A 22,733-nucleotide genomic window follows, 5' to 3' on the forward strand; every position below is an offset into this window, starting at 1 on the left:
CTGGCTCCCACTCAAAGAATGAATCACGTTCAAAATATGCACCCTAGTTCACAAAATCATTCACGGAGACGCACCAGCCTACATGTCAGATCTGATAGATCTACCACCCAAGAATGCTAAAAAATCATCCCGTACATTCCTTAATCTTCACTTCCCAAATTGTAAAGGCCTTAAATACAAACTAACGCATGCATCAACCTTTTCCTACCTGAGCACACAATTCTAGAATACGCTGCAGCGAAACCTAAAAACGACCTATGAACAAGCCAACTTCCGAAGTCTACTGAAGACCCATCTCTTCAACAAGGCATACAACAATGACCAATAAATATGAACTCCTGTACACAGATCCAGAAATGCCCCTACAATATTTGCTTGCCAAACCACTATCATGTTTTTTTCTCTCACTATTACTAAATGTACATTTTCTATATAATCTCTATATATAAAAGGCACCACCAATGTTCTAAATGAAGCCTCCAGCCGGAAGTGTGAAGGGGGAGAGATATCCGGTTTCCCCATGAGTGTCTGCCCCGCCCTCGCTCTCTCTCTAACACAAACAGTGAAGGAAAACACAGCAAAGCACGAAATCAAATCGCTCTCTCTGTAACAGTGAAGGACTCAGAGGGGGGAGGGGAGAGAGGGCAGAAGCCCTCACTATCTCTGTAACACAAACACAGCAGAGCAGGAAACTTAACACTGAAGGACTCGACTCCGAGGGGGGAGGGGACAGAGAGGACAGCACAGGGGAAGGGAGAGAGGGCAGGGACACACACATTCCCACATGCACACAGAAGAAAACCTTGCTAGCCCCCGTTTCATTTGCATCAGAAACGGGGCTTTTTTACTAGTTATTATATATTTCTTAAATATTTCTTACTATGATTGCTTACTAAAACACTACCATGTTTTATCATTATCATGTTACCCAAAATCTTTCTGTTATTACTAAATGTATACTTTCTCATGCATTCTCTCTATTCATGATGTATTGTAAGCCACATTGAGCCTGCAAAGAGGTGGGAAAATGTGGGATACAAATGCAACAAATAAAAATAAATAAATATAGCCGATAATGAACATTTAGGTCACAGTGGAATCAAATACAGATTAAAACCCAAAACTGACAGCGGAGTCTTGCGGAACTTCTGTGTTTAAAGGATGTAAAGCAGCACAGGAAATATTTAGATAGACTTTCTGAAATCTGTTAGTAAGGTATGAAGAGAACTAGATGAGGACAATGCCTGTGAGGCTGAATGACCAAGATGTCCACAAAATTAAGATGGCAACAGTAGTGAGCTAATTCTTGTCTAATTGTCAACTGTAGAATGGATAACCATTTTAGTGCTGTGTGTCCTGGAAGCTGTACTAATAAGCATAGTAGCCTAGCTATATGAGTGACTTTTTTTGATCACCTTAGCTGTTTCAGGGAGGAAAGGGATGGGACGATAGAATTCCTGAACCTTTAGAATACTGATAAACTTTCTTTAAAAGGGGTGAATAATAATTGTTGCAGTCTTTAGGGAAGCTGGCATTAAAGATGTGCCTGCTTTGACTAGTTTAGTAAATGCAAGATCCTCTCCCTGTCTTACAGGACAAGAGGTCATTAAGCTTGGACAGATATTCCAATGAACAGAAAGGAATGAGTGAGAATACACCTATAAATACAGGAATAGAACCAACAGAACTTGCAAAATGGGAGCATTATAAAGAAGTAGATCAAAGAAAAGCAAATGCACAAATACAGTGGGAAATATAAAGCATTACTCCAGGAGCCATACTTGGATCAAGCCTGGACACATGAAAGGCTAAGGAGAGGAGAACTGAAATTCTGCAAGAAAGAGCTGGAAACTTACTCATCTTGTAGCTGGCTGTGACGTGCTGGTGGTGGAAAACATTTATGTAGAAAGGCACAACAAGGTGGTGTGTCATTAATTTGGAAACTCTGTAAACATTACAGCATCACTGTACTGGAAAAGCGTTGGGACCATGACCCTAAGAATTGTGAAAATAAAATTCAGGGTCTGGGAGCGTGATTGCCTCCAAACCCTTTGACTTCATCTGTTCACATCTCAAGATTTTTAATCATTATTGAACCAAACAGGAGGATTTAGGCTGAAGCTTATCAGTTTCCTTCTTACAGGCAGTCTGATCCAAGGCCTCATTGACGGTAGTATTCCACAATGCCATAGCATTATCAGTGTTTAGAAATAGAGAAAAATGAAGGCAGGTAAAGACCATATGGCCTATCCAGTCTGCTCATCCATGCCATCTACTATCCCTTCCTCTCCCTTTAGTACAGGAATCCCTGAAAGCTGGGGAACCCATCGGTGGTGGCCCTACCATTAGGCCCCCTTCTGAGGCAGTCTCATCCCCTGCCTTTTCTTCCCAAACCCCCTTCCTCAAACTTACTTTTCTTTTCTTGTTTTTTAAAAGATGGCTGTGACAGATGCAGTAGTGATTTCCATAGGCCACCCTTCTGCTGGTTCCGGCTACTTCACTCTACTGCAGCCTGCCTTTTTGATGTAACTTCCTGTTTTGCTCTGAGGCGGGCCGCAGCACAGAGAAGGGGCCAGGACCGGCGGCAGGGCAGCCCACGGGAATCACTGCTGCTGCTGTCGCCTCCACCTTTTGAAAGAAAAGGTAAATTTGGGGAAGGGGGTTGGGGAAGGAAGGGCGTGGTGGAGGAGGAGCCAGGGCAGCAGCTTATTTTTTGCCACAGGAGGCAGATTGTCTTTGGCCACCCCTGGAACCCATGACATAAGATCTGAAATATTTAAATAGGGTCTTCATAACTTGCACCAGTTTGATCACATTACCTCCTTCTTCCATGACAAGCACTGACTTCCGGTTATTGCCTGTATAAAATTCAAAGTTCTTCGTATGTACAAATCCTGGTTTCCCTGTGTCCCCTTCTACCTTAATCTTCTCATTCCCTATGCTCCCCTCCGCTTCCTCCATTCTGCTGATGATAATCTCCCTGCTCTTCACCTTCATTTCTATGCCTCAGTATCTCTTGTGACTCTGCATTTAGGTACCTAGGCCCCAAACTCTGGAATGAACTACCCCTCCATGTCAGGAATCAGCCAACAATCTGCTTTAAGCGAGTCTTAGACGCGCCTGTTCTCCACTTCTTTATCTAAGACTAAGTAGGCCTCGCTCTGTTCCTTTCCTCTATTTTATTTCAAATTTTGTAAGCTGCTTTGATGCCTATGTGTAGGTCTTTGGCGGTATAGCAACTCTGCTGAAATAAATAAAATCCTGTGGTGTAAGTCAGTGGTAGAGCCAGACTGTATGTTGATGGAGGTCCTTAAAGCAAATTTGTTTAACACATGGACTGTGACACCAAGGAAGACAGTGGCCTAGACATCAAGCTGTATTGTAGATGCTTAGAGAGAAATATCAAGTCTCAACATATGGCCAGCCTTATGAGTGTTGTGTGATACAATCTGAGAAAACCCAAAAGTAGCTAACATATCAAAGAAGATGCAGAGAAAACATTGAAGTGTAAGTTGAAATCCATTAAAACACACAGGCTCATTTTCAAAGTTCCATAAGTTACTATTGATTCCACTCTTTTGATTCCACTCTTACTTCCACCTTCCAGGTGCTGGGACTGAACCAAGCTCCTACAAAAAGGACAGGTTTATTCTGACCCCTAAATCCCATACTCTTCTCAAATTGACTGGCATTAGGTGCTGGGACTGAACCAAGCTCCTACAAAAAGGACAGGTTTATTCTGACCCCTAAATCCCATACTCTTGTCAAATTGACTGGCATTAGGTGCTGGGACTGAACCTGATATTGTCTAAAATTTTTAAGGCTTGTTGCTTAATCAATTTAATTAGCACTGGGAAACCTCTCTTTCTGTCTTACTTTCTTTCTTTCTGTTCCTGCCAAACTCTGATAGAGGGGAGGGGCATTTTTACATAGCTGACACTGCTATAATTATTGGCAATATCTAGATTTATTTAAAAGGAAAGTTATTAATATCTTAGGGCAGTTTTAAAAAGTATAATAAATTGTAACGTGCTGGATCAGACACTACCATTTTGGTCCATTCAACTAGAGAATTCCCTTGATAGCAGCACTTAAGCTGACCCATTGGGACTTATAATCCCACCCACCCCAGGGTTGTCCACTCATTTATAGACAAACCAAACCTTATTAACTTTACTCCACAGTCATACACAGGCAGTCTTGCAGGCGGATACTCCAACATAGTACACCTGTTCATACCCATTTCAACCAATCAGGATGACTTTTATTCTCTGCAATAATTGTGCTGCTTTGGTTTCAAGGCCAATCATCTGGAAACTTAAAGCTTGTCCTATCTGCCTTCAGCTATCTACTTTAAAACAAGAGCTATATAAAGCAATGCAAGAATTAGATGCAATTAAAGCAACTTATAGGACTGTGCAGAATCATAACTTCTCACCACTGCCTCAGAGAATAAAACCACAAAGGAACAGATGGCTCACAGTAGGCTCAGGCAGAATTCGTCATGTGACACAGAAGCATCCATCCGCACAAGTGTTGCCACTACAAAATTCTTTTGCTCCACTACAGCACTGTGATGTTCCTGAAACTAAAATTGAAGCAGAAAAAAAAGAAAAAGCAAAGAAGAGGGAACAAAAAGAGGAGAAGGTACCCAAAGACAAAAGACACTCACAAATCACTAAACCCAAAACACATACTAGGAAATGTAGTTGGAAAGCAATGACCACAAATGCTCACAGTCTAAGCAATAAAATTCATGACCTTCAAGCCCTGATGTTGGAGACTGACTTGGACATAGTTGCAGTCACAGAGACATGGCTCCATGGTTCCCATGAATGGGATGTAAACATACCAGGCTATAATCTTTTTAGGAAGGATAGAGAGGGACGTAAAGGTGGAGGAGTAGCTCAGTATGTGAGAGATGATATCGCAGCAACTGAAATGACAGGGAAGTGGGGAAAGGAAGAAGCAATATGGATCACCTTAAAAAGAGAGGATAGAACCTTGGTCCACGTGGGTGTTGTCTATAGACCCCCGACACAATTGGAAGAACTAGATAAAGACCTGATCACTGATATTCAAAAGTTGGGGAAGAAAAGAGAGGTGCTGCTGTTGGGAGATTTTAATCTGCTGGATGTAGATTGGAAGGTTCCGTCTGCAAAATCGGAAAGAAGTAGAGAGATTGTGGATGCTTTCCAAAGTGCTCTGCTCAGACAAATGGTGAACGAACCCACGAGGGAGGGAGCCACGTTGGATCTGGTGCTCACGAATGGGGATAGTGTGTCAAATGTCCGAGTGGCTGCACACCTGGGAAACAGTGACCATCAAACGGTTTGTTTTGATGTAACAGCTCATGTGGATGGCAGCCACTCCAAACTCAAAGTCCTGGATTTCAAGCGAGCTGACTTTAACAAAATGGAAGAATACCTGAGGAAGGAGCTTATGGGCTGGGAGGACATACGAGAAGTGGAAGGACAGTGGTCCAGGCTAAAAGAAGTAATAAACAGGGCCACAGACCTTTATGTAAGGAGGGTAAATAAAAGCAAGAGAAAAAGGAAACCGATATGGTTTTCAAAGCAAGTGGCTGAGAAAATAAAGGCTAAAGAGTTAGCGTTCCAGAAATACAAAAAATCTCAAGTAGAGGAACACGGGGAGGAATACCGGATGAAACTGAAAGAAGCCAAGAGAGAGGTACGTCTGGCGAAGGCACAAGCGGAAGAACAAATGGCTAGAAATGTACGGAGGGGAGACAAAAACTTCTTCAGGTATATTAGTGAAAGGAGAAAGACTAAAAAGGGGATTGTGAGACTAAAAGATACAACAAAACGCTATTGAAGAAAAAGCCAATTTGCTAAATAGATACTTTTGTTCTGTTTTTACTGAAGAAAATCCTGGGGAAGGACCGAGAGGGACTGGCAAAAGTACACCTGAAAACGAAGTGGATAGAGCACCGTTCACGGAAGAGAGTGTATATGAACAACTTGGAAAGCTAAAGGTGGACAAAGCCATGGGGCCGGACGGGATCCACCCCAGAATACTGAGGGAGCTCAGAGAGGTTCTGGCGGGTCCTCTTAAAGATTTGTTTAATAAATCCTTGGAGACAGGAGAGGTTCCGAGGGATTGGAGAATGGCGGAGGTGGTCCCTCTTCACAAAAGTGGGGATAGGGAAGAAGCTGGAAACTACAGGCCGGTAAGCCTCACTTCGGTTATTGGAAAAGTAATGGAAGCCATGCTGAAGGAAAGGATAGTGAATTTCCTGGAAGCCAATAAGTTGCAAGATCCGAGACAACATGGTTTCACCAAAGGGAAGTCGTGCCAAACGAATCTCATTGAATTCTTTGACTGGGTGACGGGAGAATTAAATCAAGGACGTGCTATGGACGTCATCTACTTAGATTTCAGCAAGGCTTTTGACACGGTTCCCCACAGGAGGCTCTTGAATAAACTAGAAGGGCTGAAGATAGGACCCGAAGTGGTGAACTGGATTAGGAACTGGTTGACGGGCAGACGCCAGAGGGTGGTAGTGAATGGAGTTCACTCGGAGGAGGGAAAGGTGAGTAGTGGAGTGCCTCAGGGATCGGTGCTGGGGCCCATTCTGTTCAATATATTTGTGAGTGACATTGCCGAAGGGTTACAAGGTAAAGTTTGCCTTTTTGCGGATGACACCAAGATTTGCAACAGAGTGGACACCCCGGAGGGAGTGGAAAACATGAAAAAAGATCTGAAGAAGCTGGAAAAATGGTCTAACGTTTGGCAATTAAAATTCAATGCGAAGAAATGCAAAGTGATGCACTTAGGGAGTAGAAATCCAAGGGAGGCGTATGTGTTAGGTGGGGAGAGCCTGATAGTCACGGACGGGGAGAGGGATCTTGGGGTGATAGTATCTGAGGACCTAAAGGCTATGAAACAGTGCGACAAGGCGGTGGCCGTAGCGAGAAGGTTGCTAGGCTGTATAGAGAGAGGTGTGACCAGCAGAAAAAAGGAGGTTTTAATGCCCCTGTATAAGACGTTGGTGAGGCCCACCTGGAGTATTGTGTTCAGTTTTGGAGGCCATACCTTGCGAAGGATGTTAAAAAAATGGAAGCGGTACAAAGAAAAGCTACGAGGATGGTATGGGAGTTGCTTTCCAAGACATATGAAGAGAGACTTGCTGACCTGAACATGTATACTCTGGAGGAAAGGAGGAACAGGGGTGATATGATACAGACGTTCAAATATTTGAAAGGTATTAATCCGCAAACGAATCTTTTCCGGAGAGGGGAAGGCGGTAGAACGAGAGGACATGAAATGAGATTGAAGGGGGGCAGACTCAGGAAAGATGTCAGGAAGTATTTCTTCACGGAGAGGGTGGTGAACGCTTGGAATGCCCTCCCGCGGGAGGTGGTGGAGATGAAAACGGTAACGGAATTCAAACATGCGTGGGACAGGCATAAAGGAATCCTGTGCAGAAGGAATGGATCCACAGAAGCTTAGCTGAAATTGGGTGGCGGGGGGAAGAGGGGTTGGTGGTTGAGAGGCTAGGATGGGGGAGGGCAGACTTATACGGGGTCTGTGCCGGAGCCGGTGATGGGAGGCGGGACTGGTGGTTGGGAGGTGGGAAATACTGCTGCACAGACTTATATGGTCTGTGCCCTGAAAAAGACAGGTACAAATCAAGGTAAGGTATACACATGAGTTTATCGTGGGCAGACTAGATGGACCGTGCAGGTCTTTTTCTGCCGTCATCTACTATGTTACTATGTAAGTCTAAGTGTTTAACAATACACCTCATAGTCTGCTAAAATCAATTGAAAGGACAAAACAAACTCCAAAAGTGAAGAGTAGTTGGACTCTAAATAACATAAAGAAAATCATTTAATGGAATTGATTAGCCAAGCCACCAAATTCAAAATGTAGTTTTGTGAAATTCAACTCCTTCAATTAATCACTAAAACACCTCTGCCTCTCTTAAAAATATTGCTTAACTGGGTCTGTATTGGAGTCCAATGACTTAAATGGGACTGTATCGGAGTCCCAATGACCACCCAAGATTCTGTAATGCAGAGTACATGGAATTTATCCTGTAGGATTAAATAATAGATCTTTGTTTATTTTCCCTTAGTATATAAATATAGATTTTGTTCCTGTTTATCTAGCATATATTCAACGTGTCATTAAACCTTCATATATGAAATGGTATATGATATGGGAACCTGGGCAAGAGGCTGATTGAGCATCAGTACAGCAGATTCCAAGATAGACGTCCATACCATCCTTGTTCCATGTGTACCTTGATCACCGACCGTAATGTAAACAAAGAACATACCATGTCCAAGATGGTTTTATTTGTTACATTTGTACCCTGCACTTTCCCACACATAGCAGGTTCAATGCGGCTTACATAGCAGTAAGATTACAACGTGTAGTGTGGAGAAAACAGGCTAAGCTTAGCAGAGTAATGGGGATGTGTAGATAGGTAATATTATAAGGGAGAGGGGGTAGGAGAAGGTGCTAGTTTTAGGCTAGATTGATATATTCAGGGGATAGGGTCAGAGTAAGCATAAGGAAAAATTGGAGGAAGCGTGGTCTGAGTCATTGCCGTTGTCACAGGATCAGGTGATGAATAGGTGGGTTCATAGGGTTAGGTCGTGGCATTTGGATAAGATTCCTTGAATAGATGGGTTTTCAGCGATTTTCTGAAGGGTAGGTAGTCTTTAATAGAACGAATGGGTCTGGTGAGGGCGTTCCAATCAAACATGGATTTATATTTGAGTCTTTTACAGTTAGGGTAATGCAGGTTGAGGTAGTTTTGTGAAGATTGCGAAGTGTTTCTGGTGGGTAGGTCGATCAGGTCGGTCATGTAGCTCGGAGATTCTCCATAGATGATCTTGTGAATCAGCCTGTGGACCTCTATGATGTTGATGAGGACAAGTCAAGTCCTGGCCAAGGCCAGGGCTCACATTGCTGGAGCAGTGGAGGGCGGCAGTGGTTCTACTCCAGGCAAGCTGTACAGGTCACCAGCAGCAATGTTGTTCCATGCTAAAACAGAGAAAACTGAAAGGAACAAAGAGCCAGAGGGCCAGATACAGTCCCAAAGTTAAGCGCTGTTAAAATCCATGCTAGGTGCCAATTCTGTAAAGGTTGCTTAGCGTTATAGAATAATGCTTAGCATACGGACTTATGCCTGCTGAAACCTGGTGTAACTCCGTGTGCCCAACTGGTGGCAGACATATAAAATTAAGTATTCTTAATTTCTGGGAATGGCCATGCCCCCGCACGCTATGAAATTTAGGTGTGCATGTTATGGTACAGGGCGTAGAGCAGATATGTGGTTAATTCTTAATAAGTGGCAGTAAACTCTATGTCAGCTCCAGTAATTGTTGCCTAATTGACTAATTAGTTACATGTGCATCTGGGAGCCATGCTCAACTTTGGGCAAACTATGTAGAATCTGGGGGATAATGCACTCTCTACTAATTGTCAGTCAAGCAATAGAACATTTTACAGGTAGAGATGTATTGTCTCAGTTTACCAGTTTATGTTCTTAAGCAATTATTTTTTTATATGTTGTAATTTGGGAAGTTCCCTTTGCAAAGTCTGATGTCTCTGATCATACTGTTCTAAGCCTCTATTTCAGGTGAGACTGTAACGTGGTTCTTATGTACACTTTTTGACTTTCCTTCCTTGTTGAATGATTAGTTGTGGCGCAGTTAACACCACTCGGTTCCATAGAAGATAAATTTTCAAATTGATAAGGATGCTAAACTCAAAATTGTCCCTCATTGGACACAGCACTTTTTCAATATTGGGGGTGCTTAAGCACCCACAAAGCTGTCTCCTATGTTTTGTTCTTCTCTCTCTATCTGGATTCCAAGTTCCCTTTTAGATTTCTCAGCTGTTCTGCCCAGATCTAATCTCTGTGATTCTCTTTGCATTGTTGAGTATTTCCACTACTCCCCTTTGGTGGTGCTCGCTTGTTAAATTTCTGCATCTATATAAATTCACCTAGGATTCTTCTCAGAGGTTATTCACTTAAAGGTTTAGGGGGTCTTTTACTAAGGCTCACTAGCGTTTTTAGCACACACTAAACTTCAGTGATGTCCACATAGTCCAATGGATGCTGCTAATGTTTAGTCCGCCCTAAATATTAGTGTGTGCTGAAAACACTAGTGCGCCTTAGTAAAAAAGACCCTTAGTAAATAAAGTCAAAATGCCAAATCCTCTGATGTACTCTATAGATTTATACTACTTTTTCATGTTGCTTTCTTTGATATATGTACAGCCCCCAGTTTCCCATGATGATGAGAGACTGGGGGAGAGGGGACCAAGCTAGGTCATTGAGATCAAGGCTGCCCAGCGGTGTATTTGACTCTCTCCTCCCCTCGTCTGCTTGATACCCTCATGTTCTGATCAGGCATTAGAGTAGGAGGAGAGTGATGGTGTGTTGTGCCTTAATCTCCCCTCTGTTGCCAGGGGCTTGACTACGGTTTTGAACCGTGCGGTTACCTAGTATCCAACATTGGGTTCCTGGCACAAAGAAGGAATATATGGCCCAAGGTATTGCTACTGCTGTCCTCCTGTTGCTTAATTGGCGTGGAAGGGGGAGGAGGGGTGGGGAGATGGAATTGCAAGACATGAGCTGGGGGCTGGTTCAGGAGGCAGGGTGTGAGGGGATCTTTCATTTCTCCTTCAGTCCTACTGTGATTCCATCCTTCACTCTTACTCCCATACTACCTCACTTTCACACCAAGTTCCCCCTCCATTCCACTCACTCTCATTCACTGTGTTGATCCTGGCTTCCTGAGATTTAGTACATAACAGCTGAGGTGCAACACCACTGTTTTCACTTCCTGGGCAGCTTTGAATCCTCATATGGTTCAAAGTGCAACACCCTGGCCCAGGCTGCACAGAAAGATGAAGGAGCTTGAGCCACAGCTTACTGCCATGTGCCAGTCTAAGACTTCATTGACTTCACACATTGTCCAGAAATACCTCATCTTCCTCTGAGAGGCCAGTGACCTTAACCTTATCCAGGAAGCAACATATTTCAGAATCATCAATTTCTTTTTTTTGGAACAATATAGGGAAGCATGAAATTCCAGAAAGCTGTCATTAAAGATGCTTTTATTTTAATTCTTTCTAACCCAATGAAAGCTGGAAAAAATATACACAAGAGGGTCAACAGTGTCTCTGTCCAGGGGAGCAAATAATTATCTGAAAATTTAACAGCATAGGATCCAAATATTGTCTAAGAAAGCAACAGGGCAGTCTATCTGCAGAATCCAAGATGACGACAAAAAAAGCAGAAAAGACGAAGAACAAAGGTTCCAAACAAAGTTTAATCAATCAGCAATGCCCGACACAGGCAGTGTTTTGCCCATTCATGGGCTGCGTCAGGGGATATAAATAAATATAAATACATATATATCAATATTATATATGAATAAAAACATATCTATGCCATAACATATAGTCCACCAAAATATAAAAATGACTTATATATAACACTAAAAATAGAGAAACTAGTAAAAAATAATTTATGTAAGTCCAAATGTAAATAAAACATATATATAGCAAACATATGAAAAATTCTCATGCCTACCAAATAATGGTGAAAACTGGATACCTCTCCAAATGTGTTGAGACTTATATCACCATAATCATAAGACTAAAAATGAAAAGAGAAAAAGAAGAACACAAATGAAGAAAAAATCCTAAATTCCAGTCCAAACAGTCTTGGATAACATCATAATCGTACTATGAAAAAAATATATATATCACACCATTTGTGCCCAATCTTATAAAACAAACAAACAAGAGTCAGTCTTATAGAATCATTATTTATATAGAAATGAGAGAAGATGGCAGTAAAGTATCAAAAAAATAGTGACCTCGTGGCACAAGACGAGTCAAGTTCTTACAAATTATTGAGCAGCACTGGCAGGTTTATTCAGATAGTGTGTAGATCTGCCAGTGTCAGTTTCTTGCTAATTTTGTTGCTTTTCTACAGCATTATAGGCTTGTATGTGGCAAAATGTTTGTCTGAATGCAGTAGAAATCCAGACATTCAGATGTCTGGATCACCTGAGAATCTAGACCCTTTAAATTTGTGTTTCCAACTCCCTCCTTCCCCCCTGGTCCGATAGCTCAACCTCCCCTCTCGGACCTGCCTGCGGCTCCCCTGGTGTACAGACCTTTTTAGAAGTCTTCTGTGCTGCAGCACCAGCGGCAAGCTTACTCACAGGCTGCCTCGGCCTGCACTGTGCCTTTCCTTCCAATACAACTTCCTGTGTTCAGATGAGCAGGATGGGTCAGAGGGAAAGGCATGTTGCAGGCCACAGGCAGTCTGTGAGTAAGGCTGCCGCTGGTCCTGCAGCACTGAAGACTTAAGGTCTGTATACCGGGGGAGCCATGGGCAGGGAAGGGAGAGATGCTGGACCATGTCGGGGAGGGGGTTGGGAGGGAGGGGAAGGCATAGCCATGAGGGGGCCATGGGTGGTCTGGGCCGCCTCCTTTGGGTAGAGAGAAGTGGACGCACACGCACACAGGATGGGGAAGAGATGGAGAGACGCTGGAAATGGATACAGTTTACATTACTGTATTCACTTTTTTTCTTAATTTGCACTTCTACAGTATGTTTTTCCTGCTTTCTGTATTTGTTAATGAATAAATGAACAAAATTGACCTTAAATTTAAATTTTAAAAGTACTGTCTGAGAATCTAGAAAATGTAAAAATCCGGACTGACTCAATCCCCGAGCAGTCTGGATTTTTGGACTTGTATTGTATGTTGCATAGTTGATACAGAACTGATTCATGAAACAAATTTGTGTTTCTTCATTTTTGTTAATGTTTATTGTTTTGCCAACTTTGAGATGATTGAGCTACCTGTGATATTCAAATGAAAGGTTCAAAAGTTTTGCAAATATTTTTAGCTAAGGTAGGAACAGTTCTAGGGGATATATGTATATATATATATATATATATATATATATATATATATATATATATATATTTTTTTTTTTTAAGCTCCACACTAGTTATAGGCTGAGAGTACCAGGAAGATGGAAATGTTGTCCACAGAGGTAAGTTGTAGTGTGTTCAAGAAGATAAAGGAAATGTCTTGGCCATGTTTAGGCTTCAGTATCCGACAAGAATGACAATTTTTTTTTTTTTTGTTCCACTATTTTTATTGTGTTTTGTAGTCAATAACAAATGGCTAAAATAAAAGCAAATAACCAGCATAACAGATTAACAATAACAAAGCATCAGCATACATGTTCAGACTAAGATTATACAAGAATTATTGCTATACAAGTCATGGTCATACATAAATTCAACTAAGAGAGGTTATTATGTAGTTGATCTAGTAAAGAAGTCCATATTTTATTGTATTTAACAAGTGAGTTATATTTTTCAGCCGCAGCATATTCATATTTAGCTAATATACACACAGAATTCCACCAAGTTAAATACGTTACTTTGGTAAGGTCTTTCCAACAAAAGAAAAGGGTTCTTAAGGCTTGATGTAACATTATGTCTAATAATTGTGCTTGATAGTTGTCTAGTGGTGATTGTATCATTAGGGATCCAAATATGACTATGTTATATGTTAAAACATCTTGAATATTCAAGGTAGATGATATTGTGTTCCATACAGAGTTCCAATAATCTTGAACAAATGAACAAGAATAAATAATATGTTTGAGATTTCTAACATCCTTTTCACATGTCCAACATTTATTCATATTATTTTTGGTTTTTGTCGTATTCATTTTGGCGAGTTTAGCTGGAGTCCATAGGGCCCTGTGTGCTAGGTAGAACATGGATTGTGAAATGGACGCTGATTTGGTGGTACGAGTAGTTTTGAAACAGAATTTTTCCCATTCTTTTTCATTTAGTTGGGTGTTTAGATCATGTTCCCATGATTGCATGGTACTAGTTGGTGAGCTAAAGAATGAAATTTAAAGATTTTGGGTGAAATTTCATGCAGATTTAAGATCCATCAGCATACAGATGGTACTGAAAGGTATAGGAGGAGATTGGAGCAAAAGGGAGAGAGAGGTCCCATAACAGAGACCTGAGTGCACTGATTGATAGTGGAGTTTTGATGGAGGAGGATCCATCAGAACTTAAGTTACAAGAACAACGGAAGAAATAATTCCTAAGGTCCAAATGAGGATAGAGTATCAATGTGGTGGTGATGATCAGCTATTTCCTTGTCATCAAGCTGATGAAGCCATTACGTATGGGTTGTGTCCATCAACCAGCAGGGGGAGATAGAGAGCACTCAACTTTTCACAGTGCCTCATGGCCAGCCAGCTCCACTGCCTCTTCAGTATTCTCTATCTCCCCAAGCAGGGTGGCTGCAGCTTCTTCGAGCTCCATCAAAAATCTGCCTGGGGGTGGCTCCTGGCTTGCCAGTTGTTAGCCGGGGTGTTAGAGGCTATAGCAGCTTCACTTTGAAGGCACATAGGTTAGCCCTTTCCCTGCCTTACCCATGCCCCCGTGGATGTGGACATATTAGCTTGCTTTTCCCTGTCCTTTCCCACTCAGTGGATGCAGGCACATTGGTTCGCCTTTCCCTGCCTTTCCCACTCATCTGAGCCTCCGGAGTTCTTATTACCTCTGCTTTCCTCACAGCGTTAAAAAAAAAAAAAAAAAATGGAACAGAGGTTTTCCTTTGATTCTTCTATGGGACCGGAGCTGTGATACTCGGTCCGGTGAGGTAAGAGTGATTTCTTACTCCTCCGGGTTGGTCCGCGATCGGGGCGTTTTTGGCACGAAACCGCCATTGTGAATTTTCCCGCCGTTTTCGGTGATGGCTGCAGAGAATGTAAAGCGCTGTTCGCGGTGTGGCAAGCGCAAATCAGCAGCGGGGCTCTGTAAATCGTGCTGTACAGGTTTAAGAGCTGGCCCGAGCATGGTGAGCGATGATTCTTCCCGCTCAGAGCTGGCAGCGGACGCCGTTTTGAATTCTCCGCATGGCGCGGCCTCCGTAGAGATGGAGAGCCCTGAGCCCGTGGGGGGGGGGGGGGGGGGGACCTCGAATTGAGGCTATTCAGGGAGCTGCTAGCCCCAGACGGGATCTGGGTGCCCAGGGCGAGTTTTTCTCCCCTGATTTTGTGTTATTGCATAAAGCAATGAAACGGGCGCTAGCAAGGTTTTTCCTTAGTGTGTATGTTTGAGAGAGTGAATGTGTGAGTGTGTGTGTGACAGAGTGAGGCTGTGTGTGTGAGAGTGGATGTGTGAGAAAGAATGAGAGTGTGCGCCAGGCCCCCCCTCTGTCTGCCGTCCTCCTTCCACTTCCCCCCTGTCTTCCCTCAGCACTTTCCTTCCCCTCCCCCTTTCCTTTTTCCTTCCCTCCCTCCCTCTCCCAGCTTCAGGGTCGTTGGCCCCCCTCCCTCAGCCTTTTAGGGTGGTGGCCCTCCCTCCCTTTTTCTTTTATCACATTGAAGCTGGCTCCCTCCGTCCCACTGCCACATTGAAGCTGGCTCCCTCCCTCCATCCGACGTTGAGGCTGGCTGGTTATGTCGCTCCCGCTGTCCCTGCGTTGTTCTCGCTGCCTGCCTCCATCCGTACCTGTGACGTTCAGGCAGGCTCGCTCCCTCCCTCTGACATTCAGGCTGGGTTGCTCACTCGCTAGCGCCTGGTGCTTCGCGGTTGTGTGCGCTGCTGTGTAAGAGTGAGTGTCAGCTGATGGGTGCGATGTGATGTTTGTCAGCGCTTACCGGTTCTCACTGTCTGTGCTTGCCGTTTCTAATTTTTTTGGCAGAATCGGTGTCAGCTGGTGGGCACGAGCCTGATCGGTGCCTCCACTTGCCGGTTCAGTTTAGTCCCGCATGCTGCTTCCTGGTTCTCCGTTGTGTCCTGCGCGATCCTGTGTCATAGTGTGTGTCAGCTGATGGGCGCCCAATTCCATTCGCTCAGTGTCAGTGCTCCGCCCTTGACGTCATGACATTTGACGTGAGGGCGGGGCACACAGTCATGGTGGAACAGCGATCTACACCATGAGCTTTCCGATTTGGCCTCATTAGAACGTTGGAGGTGAGAATTATGTCCGGAAGGGGCGTGGCGGAGGGTGGGTCTGTGAGTGAGGGTGAGTGGTGCTGACAGCCTAGCCTAGGAACAGTAGATTCAGTGCTCCACTGAACGTTGGAGGTGAGAATTATTTATATAGATATTCCATTCTTGTAAATACATCTGCTGCTATTATAGTTCTTCTAAGTAATAAAATTTGTTGCCAGTTATGTTGTTTTTTTTTTTTTTTTTAGTCTAGTAATATAAATATATATTAGAAGGAGTTTGAGTTTGGAGCAGCTAAATAAGGAGATGTGGTTCGTATCATTATTCCAGAGTGCAAAACAATTTTTATACATGTCTCTGGCCTACCATATTTAGTGAATTACTGTTTTGCTCCCTCCTCTGTGATCTTAGAAAAAGAAGGAAGGGTGCAGGAATGATGTGGACAAAAGGGGAGGTGAAGAACTCCATCTGAACCTTGTCACACAAATAGCCATAATGTGAGTAAAGACTGGAATGGGATGGGGAGAGGTGGAAACACATTGAGGAGGGAGTTGAGCGAGACAGAGATGCTGAGGTTGGAGGTAAGGGAGTATGTCAGATAGGCATAGTAGTCTTACGTGTTGAGTGCAATAGCAGACTGGAAGAAGTTGGCATGAATTAAAAAATGTATGAAGTCAGCATGTGAATGTAGTTTAGCCAGAGGTGACCTGAAGGGAGTGCACAGGAACGTGAGTGAATTCTGACCAATGCTGGGGTTTGGTGCGCATTACAGGGTGGGGAAGGGGTGGGAAAATACCTGCTTCATGAAGCAGAGGTTGTATTTTAATATAAAGTGCTAAGTATGCCTGGTAATGGTGTGTGTGTTAGCAATAATAGTGTAGTAGGTGAAGGAGAGATTGACAGTGGTGAAGAGTGGAAAGGTAAATAGTCTAGGCATTCCTAAATATATTCATGGTGACAGAACAAGACGAGGTTGAGGTGGGATGGTAAAGTATGAAAGTTGTCAGGTGATGGTATAGAGGGGAAGGACTAAGGTGGAGAAGTTTGAGAGCAATTGGGGGAAATGACTAAATCGAGGTAGTGAATCATGCTAGTCAGTAGGGGTGGTAGAGCATAGTTGGAGGTCATATAAAGAAGTTTAAGTGAGCAGCTTATAAGTCAAGTTGGAGTGGTGGTCAGTGTGGAAGTTAAATTCCCTCAAGAATGAGGGACATGGAAAATGGTTCAAGAAAGAGAGAGAGCCAGAAATTTCCTTTTTTTATTATTTATTTTTTATTTTGCTTGCACCTTTTTCAGTTATGTTTATTAAAACTTTATGAATCTCCTTTTTTTAACAGGTACATGAAAGTGATGTACATTTAAAAAATAAAAATGTTCAATATTGAGTTCCATTTTATGATAGGAAAGACCACATTCATAACGAGAGCACACTCCTGACATAAAAGTAAATCTGATTTCTGAGTACAGCCTTGCCTCCAAGACAACCCCCAGAATCTAATCATAGGCACAGGAAAACAAACGTTTTTAGAACATTCTTAGTTTCTCAGAGATTGTTCTAATCTGATATCACAGGGCAAACTATTCCATAAAAATGGTGCCATAAAATAGAAGGCATTTCTTTGTGTGACTTCCCAATGTCTGGTGAGGATTGGGAAGAACCAGTCTAAAGTCATTCAGAGAACGGAAATTGCATGCAGGGACATAAGGGATAGTAAGTGAAGCCAAATGCCCCGGTAGGCCACTATGGATCGCTGTAAAAGCTAGCCTAAGGATTTTGTACTGAATCTTGAATGGGGAGCCAGTGGAGATTTTGAAGTAAAGGGGCGATAAGTTCCCTCCAAATGGTCGTGCCATGGTGCTCTGAAGCGTTTGTAAATGTTTGCGTTCCGAATTAGGGAGCTTGGCATAGATGATATTAGAATAATCCAGCCGGGATCCAATAAATGCATGTTTATAACATATGTAGAGCGTCGAAGTCCAGGGAATTCTTTACAGACCTAAGTCTGCGGAGAGCAACCCCCCCCCCCCCCATCGATTTCAAAACCAAGGATAGCTGAGTGATAAATTTCAACTTGGAATCCAAAATGATGCCTAAATATTTGAATAGGGTGACTGGCTGGTGTACCAAATAAAACCGGGACAATTTCAGGGAAGATGTGTTTCCAGTGAGCCAGGAAGCTGTAGTTTTATTGACTCGCCAAACGTTTTCTGAGACCTTGACAAGACAAGCTTGAAGAAGAGAAAAGTCTGTGTTCAAGCTAGTTGTGTAATGGACAATTTAAAATGTAAACTGTTTAGACTAGTTTTGGATATATAGGTGGTATATCAAACATCTGAATTTGAACTTGAAAGTGGAGGACATATCTGGGGCTTGATAAATGAGCAGCTTTCTGAAGTCATGCTGGATTGAATCGGCAGATGGAGTAAACTTCAAAGGAAGAAAATGTATGAATGGGGTGAAACCTACATGAATGGATGTTGAGATGATGAATGTAGATGATGGTAAGGTCTTCAGGTTTATATTGATTTAAATTTAAATGGGGAATACGATTAGACAGAATTGGCATTAGGGAGAGAGTGTAATTTTAGTTTATTTGGGACTTGATATATCACCCTTTAATGAAAAATCAGAGCATTGTACAATAAAATCAATACAATAGAAAGGAACTAAGTAAAAATAAAAATAGGGATAGCACAGAATGGAAGTCAGCTAGGAGGGAAATGAGGTACATCTGTTCCAGGATGAGCAACAGAGCCAGATCGATTAAGGGGTGAGGATAGAAAAGGTCTGGGAGAGCAAGTAAGTTTTAAGGCGAGCCTGATAATTGGGAGTAGGATTGTTCATAGCGAAGTTCTAGAAGGGAGGGGGTGGCACAAAAGAATGCTGAGTGGCGGGTTGTAGTGGAGTTGAAATAAATGGAGAGAGAAGAAATACTAATCTAAAGTGATCGGATAGTGTGCCCTTTCTAGCTCGTGACTAGAAGGAGCTTGATGTTTGCAGCTGAAGTGCAAAGCAACCGGGGTGGATTCAGGAGTTGCCACAGAGGGATCTGGGAGGAATGCAGGTAAGCTACAACCTTCCCAGGTATTTTTAGGTGCTGTGCTGTAGGAGGCACAGTGTAACAGCTTCCATAAGATTTAAATGATTGATTATGAATTTTTAGGAACACTATCAAACATTTTGCAGAGCTCATGCACATCAAGACCTTTTGGGAGCACTTTCTGTAATGTGTCTCCAGGTGTTTCTGCCCAGGAGAGAAGGGTTAGGATGGCTGTTCTAGCAGGTGATTTGATTATTAGGCATGTAAATAGCTGGGTGGCTGGTGAACGTGAGGATCGCCTGGTCACTTGCCTGCCTGGTGTAAAGGTGGCGGATCTCGCTTGCCATCTAGATAGGATTGGTAGGATTTTAGATAGTGCTGGGAAGGAGCTGGCTGTGTTGGTGCATGTGGGTACCATTGACATAGGAAAATGTGGGAGGGAAGTTCTGGAAGCCAAATTTAGGCTGCTAGGTAGAAAGCGCAAATCTTGAAAATGCTACCCTAGAGATTCTGAAGTGCTCCCCGTTCCATACACAGGCCCAGAGACAGGCAGAGCTCTGGAGTCTCAATGCATGGATGAGATGATATTGCAGGGAGGAGGAGTTTAGATTTGTAAGGAACTGGGCAACATTCTGGAAAAGGGGGAGTCTGTTCCAGAATGATAGGCGACACCTTAACCAAGGTGGGACCAGTCTGCTGGCATTGGCATTTAAAAAGAAGGTAGAGCAGCTTTTAAACTAGAAACTGGGGGAAGGCCAACAGTTGTTCAGAAACGCATGGTTCGGAACACGCTATCTTTCAAAGATATTAAAAAAAACAGGGGAGATAGGGTATCCTGATAGCAAGCAAGGTTGCAATAGAGACCATAGTAGACCAGATGTATTTAAATAAAAAGCAGACTAAAGATTGCAAATTGTCACTGTCAACTGCTGAGCAAGATGTAAATAGAAACAACAAACATAGTATGAAATGACTATATGTGAATGCCAGAACCCTAAGAAATAAGATGGGAGAGTTAGAATATATTGCACTAACTGAAAAATTAGGTATTCTCTGCGACCTGGTGGAAGGAGGATAACCAGTGGGATACTTTCATAGCAGGGTACAAATTATATCGTAGTGATAGGGTGCATCGACTTGGTGGAGGAGTAATATTGTGTGTATGTTAAGGAGGGCTTGAATCAAATAGATTGAAAATTCTGCAGGACACAACACACATTTTGGAATCCCTATGGATTGAAATTTCATTTGTATATTGGAAAAGGATACTGGTAGGAGTGTACTACCATGCGCCTGGCCAGGATATACAGACATGTAGAAATGTTACCAGAAATTAGGGAGGCTAACAAACTGAGGAACACAATAATGATAGGTGATTTCAATTACTCCAATATTGGCTGGGTGAATATAACAGGGCATGTTAGGGAGGTAAAATTCCTTGACAAAATCAAGGACTGCTTTATGGAGCAGCTGGTACAAGATCCAACAAGAGAAGGAAAATTTCTAGAACTAGTCCTTAAGGAGCGCATGATCTGGTGTAGGAGGTAATGGTGCTGGGGCTGCTTGATAACAGTGATCATAATATCAGATTTGATATCGGCTATGGAGTAAGTACACACAGGAAATCAAATACATTGGTATTAACTTTCAAAAAAATGAGAAGGGTGGAAAAAAAAGGAGCAGCTGCAAAGGTTAAAAGTCAGGTGTAGTTGCTGTTCAAAAATACCATCCTGGAAGCCCAGGCCAGTTATATTCCATTAATTAAAAAAAGGAAGAAGGAAGGCCAAATGACAGTCGGCATGGCTAAAAAGTGAGGTGAAGGAAACTATTAGAGCTGAAAGAAAATCCTTCAGAAAATGGAAGAAGGATCCAACTGAAAATAATAAGGAACAGCAAGTTAAATGCAAAGCACGGACAAAGAAAGCAAAGAGAGAATTTGAAGAAAAGGTTGCGTTGGAGGCAAAAACACATAGTAAAAACTTATTTATATATATATATATATATATATATTTATATATATATATATATTTATATATATATATATATATTTATGTATGTTAAAAGTAAGAAGCCGGCAAAATCGGTTGGATTGCCGGATGACTGAGGGGTAAAAGGGGCACTCGGGAAAGACTAAGCCATAGCAGAGAGATTAAATGAATTCTTTGCTTTGGTCTTCACTGAGGAAGATTTGGGAGAGATACTGGTGCCTGAAATGGTAGTCAAAGTGGACGAGTCAGAGAAACTGAATGAAATCTCCATAAACATGGAGGATGCAATGGTGTAATCTGTCAAACTGAAGAGTAGCAAATTGCCTGGACTGGATGATATTCATCCCAGAGTACTGATAGAATTGAAAAATGAACTTTCAGAACTATTGCTAGTAATATGTAATTTATCTTTAAAATCAAGCATGGTACTGGAAGATTGGAAGGTGGCCAATGTAATGCCAATTTTTAAAAAAGGTTCCAGAGGTGATCTGGGAAATTATAGACCAGTGAGTCTACGTTGGTTCGGGGCAAAATGGTAGAGACTGTTATAAAAACAAAATTACATAGCATAGTCAAATCATGGATTAATGAGACAAAGCCAACGTGGATTTAGTGAAGGGAAATCTTTGATGCTTTTGAATATGCTCTGTAATTTTGTTCTTTATAATAATCTACTTTATTTCTTTGAAGGGGTTAACAAACGTGGATAAAGGTGAGCTGCTTGATATTGTGTATCTGGATTTTCCAAAGCCATTTGACAAAGTACTCCTGAAAGACTCCAGAGGAAATTGGAGAGTCATGGGATAGGAGGTAGTGTTCTGTTGTGGATTAAAAACCTGGTTAAAAGATTGAAAACAGAAAGTAGGGTTAAATGGTTAGTATTCTCAATGGAGAAGGGTAGATAGTGGGGTTCCCCAGGGCTCTGTGCTGGGACTGCTGCTTTTAAACATATATATAAATGATCTAGAGATGGGAGTAACTAGTGAGGTAATTAAATTTCCTGATGACCCAAAGTTATTCAAAGTTGTTAAATCACAAGAGGATTGTGAAAAATTACAAGAGGACCTTATGAATCTGGGAGACTGGGCATCCAAATGGCAGATGACATTTAATGTGAGCAAGTGCAAAGTGATGCATGTGGGAAAGAGGAACCCAAACTATAGTTACGTGGTGCATGGTTCCATATTAGAAGTCACCGACCAGGAAAGGGATCTAGGTGTCATCGTTGATGATGCGTTGAAACCCTCTGCTCAGTGTGTGGCTGTGGCTAAGAAAACAAATAGAATGTTAGGTATTATTAGGAAAGGAATAGAAAACAAAAATGAGGATGTTGTAATTCTTCATATTGCTCCATGGTGCGACCGAACCTCGAATACTGTATGCAGTTCTGGTCACCGCGTTTCAAATCAGATATAGTGGAATTAGAAAAGGTACAGAGAAGGGCAATGAAAATGGTAAAGGGGATGGGACTACTTCCCTATGAGAAAAGGCTAAAATGGCTAGGGCTCTTCAGCTTGGAGAAAAGATGGCTGAGGGGAGATGAGGTCTATAAAATAATGAGTGGAGTGGAATGGGTAGATGCGAATTGCTTGTTTACTCTTTCTAAAAATACTAGGACTAGGGGACACGCAATGAAACTACAAAATAGTAAATTTAAAACAAATCGGAGAAAATATTTCTTCACTCAATGTGTAATTAAA

At 42.3% G+C, this 22,733-nt stretch overlaps 1 protein-coding gene across 1 annotated transcript in view; it reads left to right on the forward strand.

The window, feature by feature from the left end:
* Positions 1 to 22,733, forward strand: part of LOC115463653 (sialic acid synthase-like) — an 89,603-nt gene that overhangs the window by 8,331 nt on the left and 58,539 nt on the right.

Source organism: Microcaecilia unicolor, chromosome 2, assembly GCF_901765095.1.
Source record: "Microcaecilia unicolor chromosome 2, aMicUni1.1, whole genome shotgun sequence".
NCBI lineage: Eukaryota > Metazoa > Chordata > Amphibia > Gymnophiona > Siphonopidae > Microcaecilia > Microcaecilia unicolor.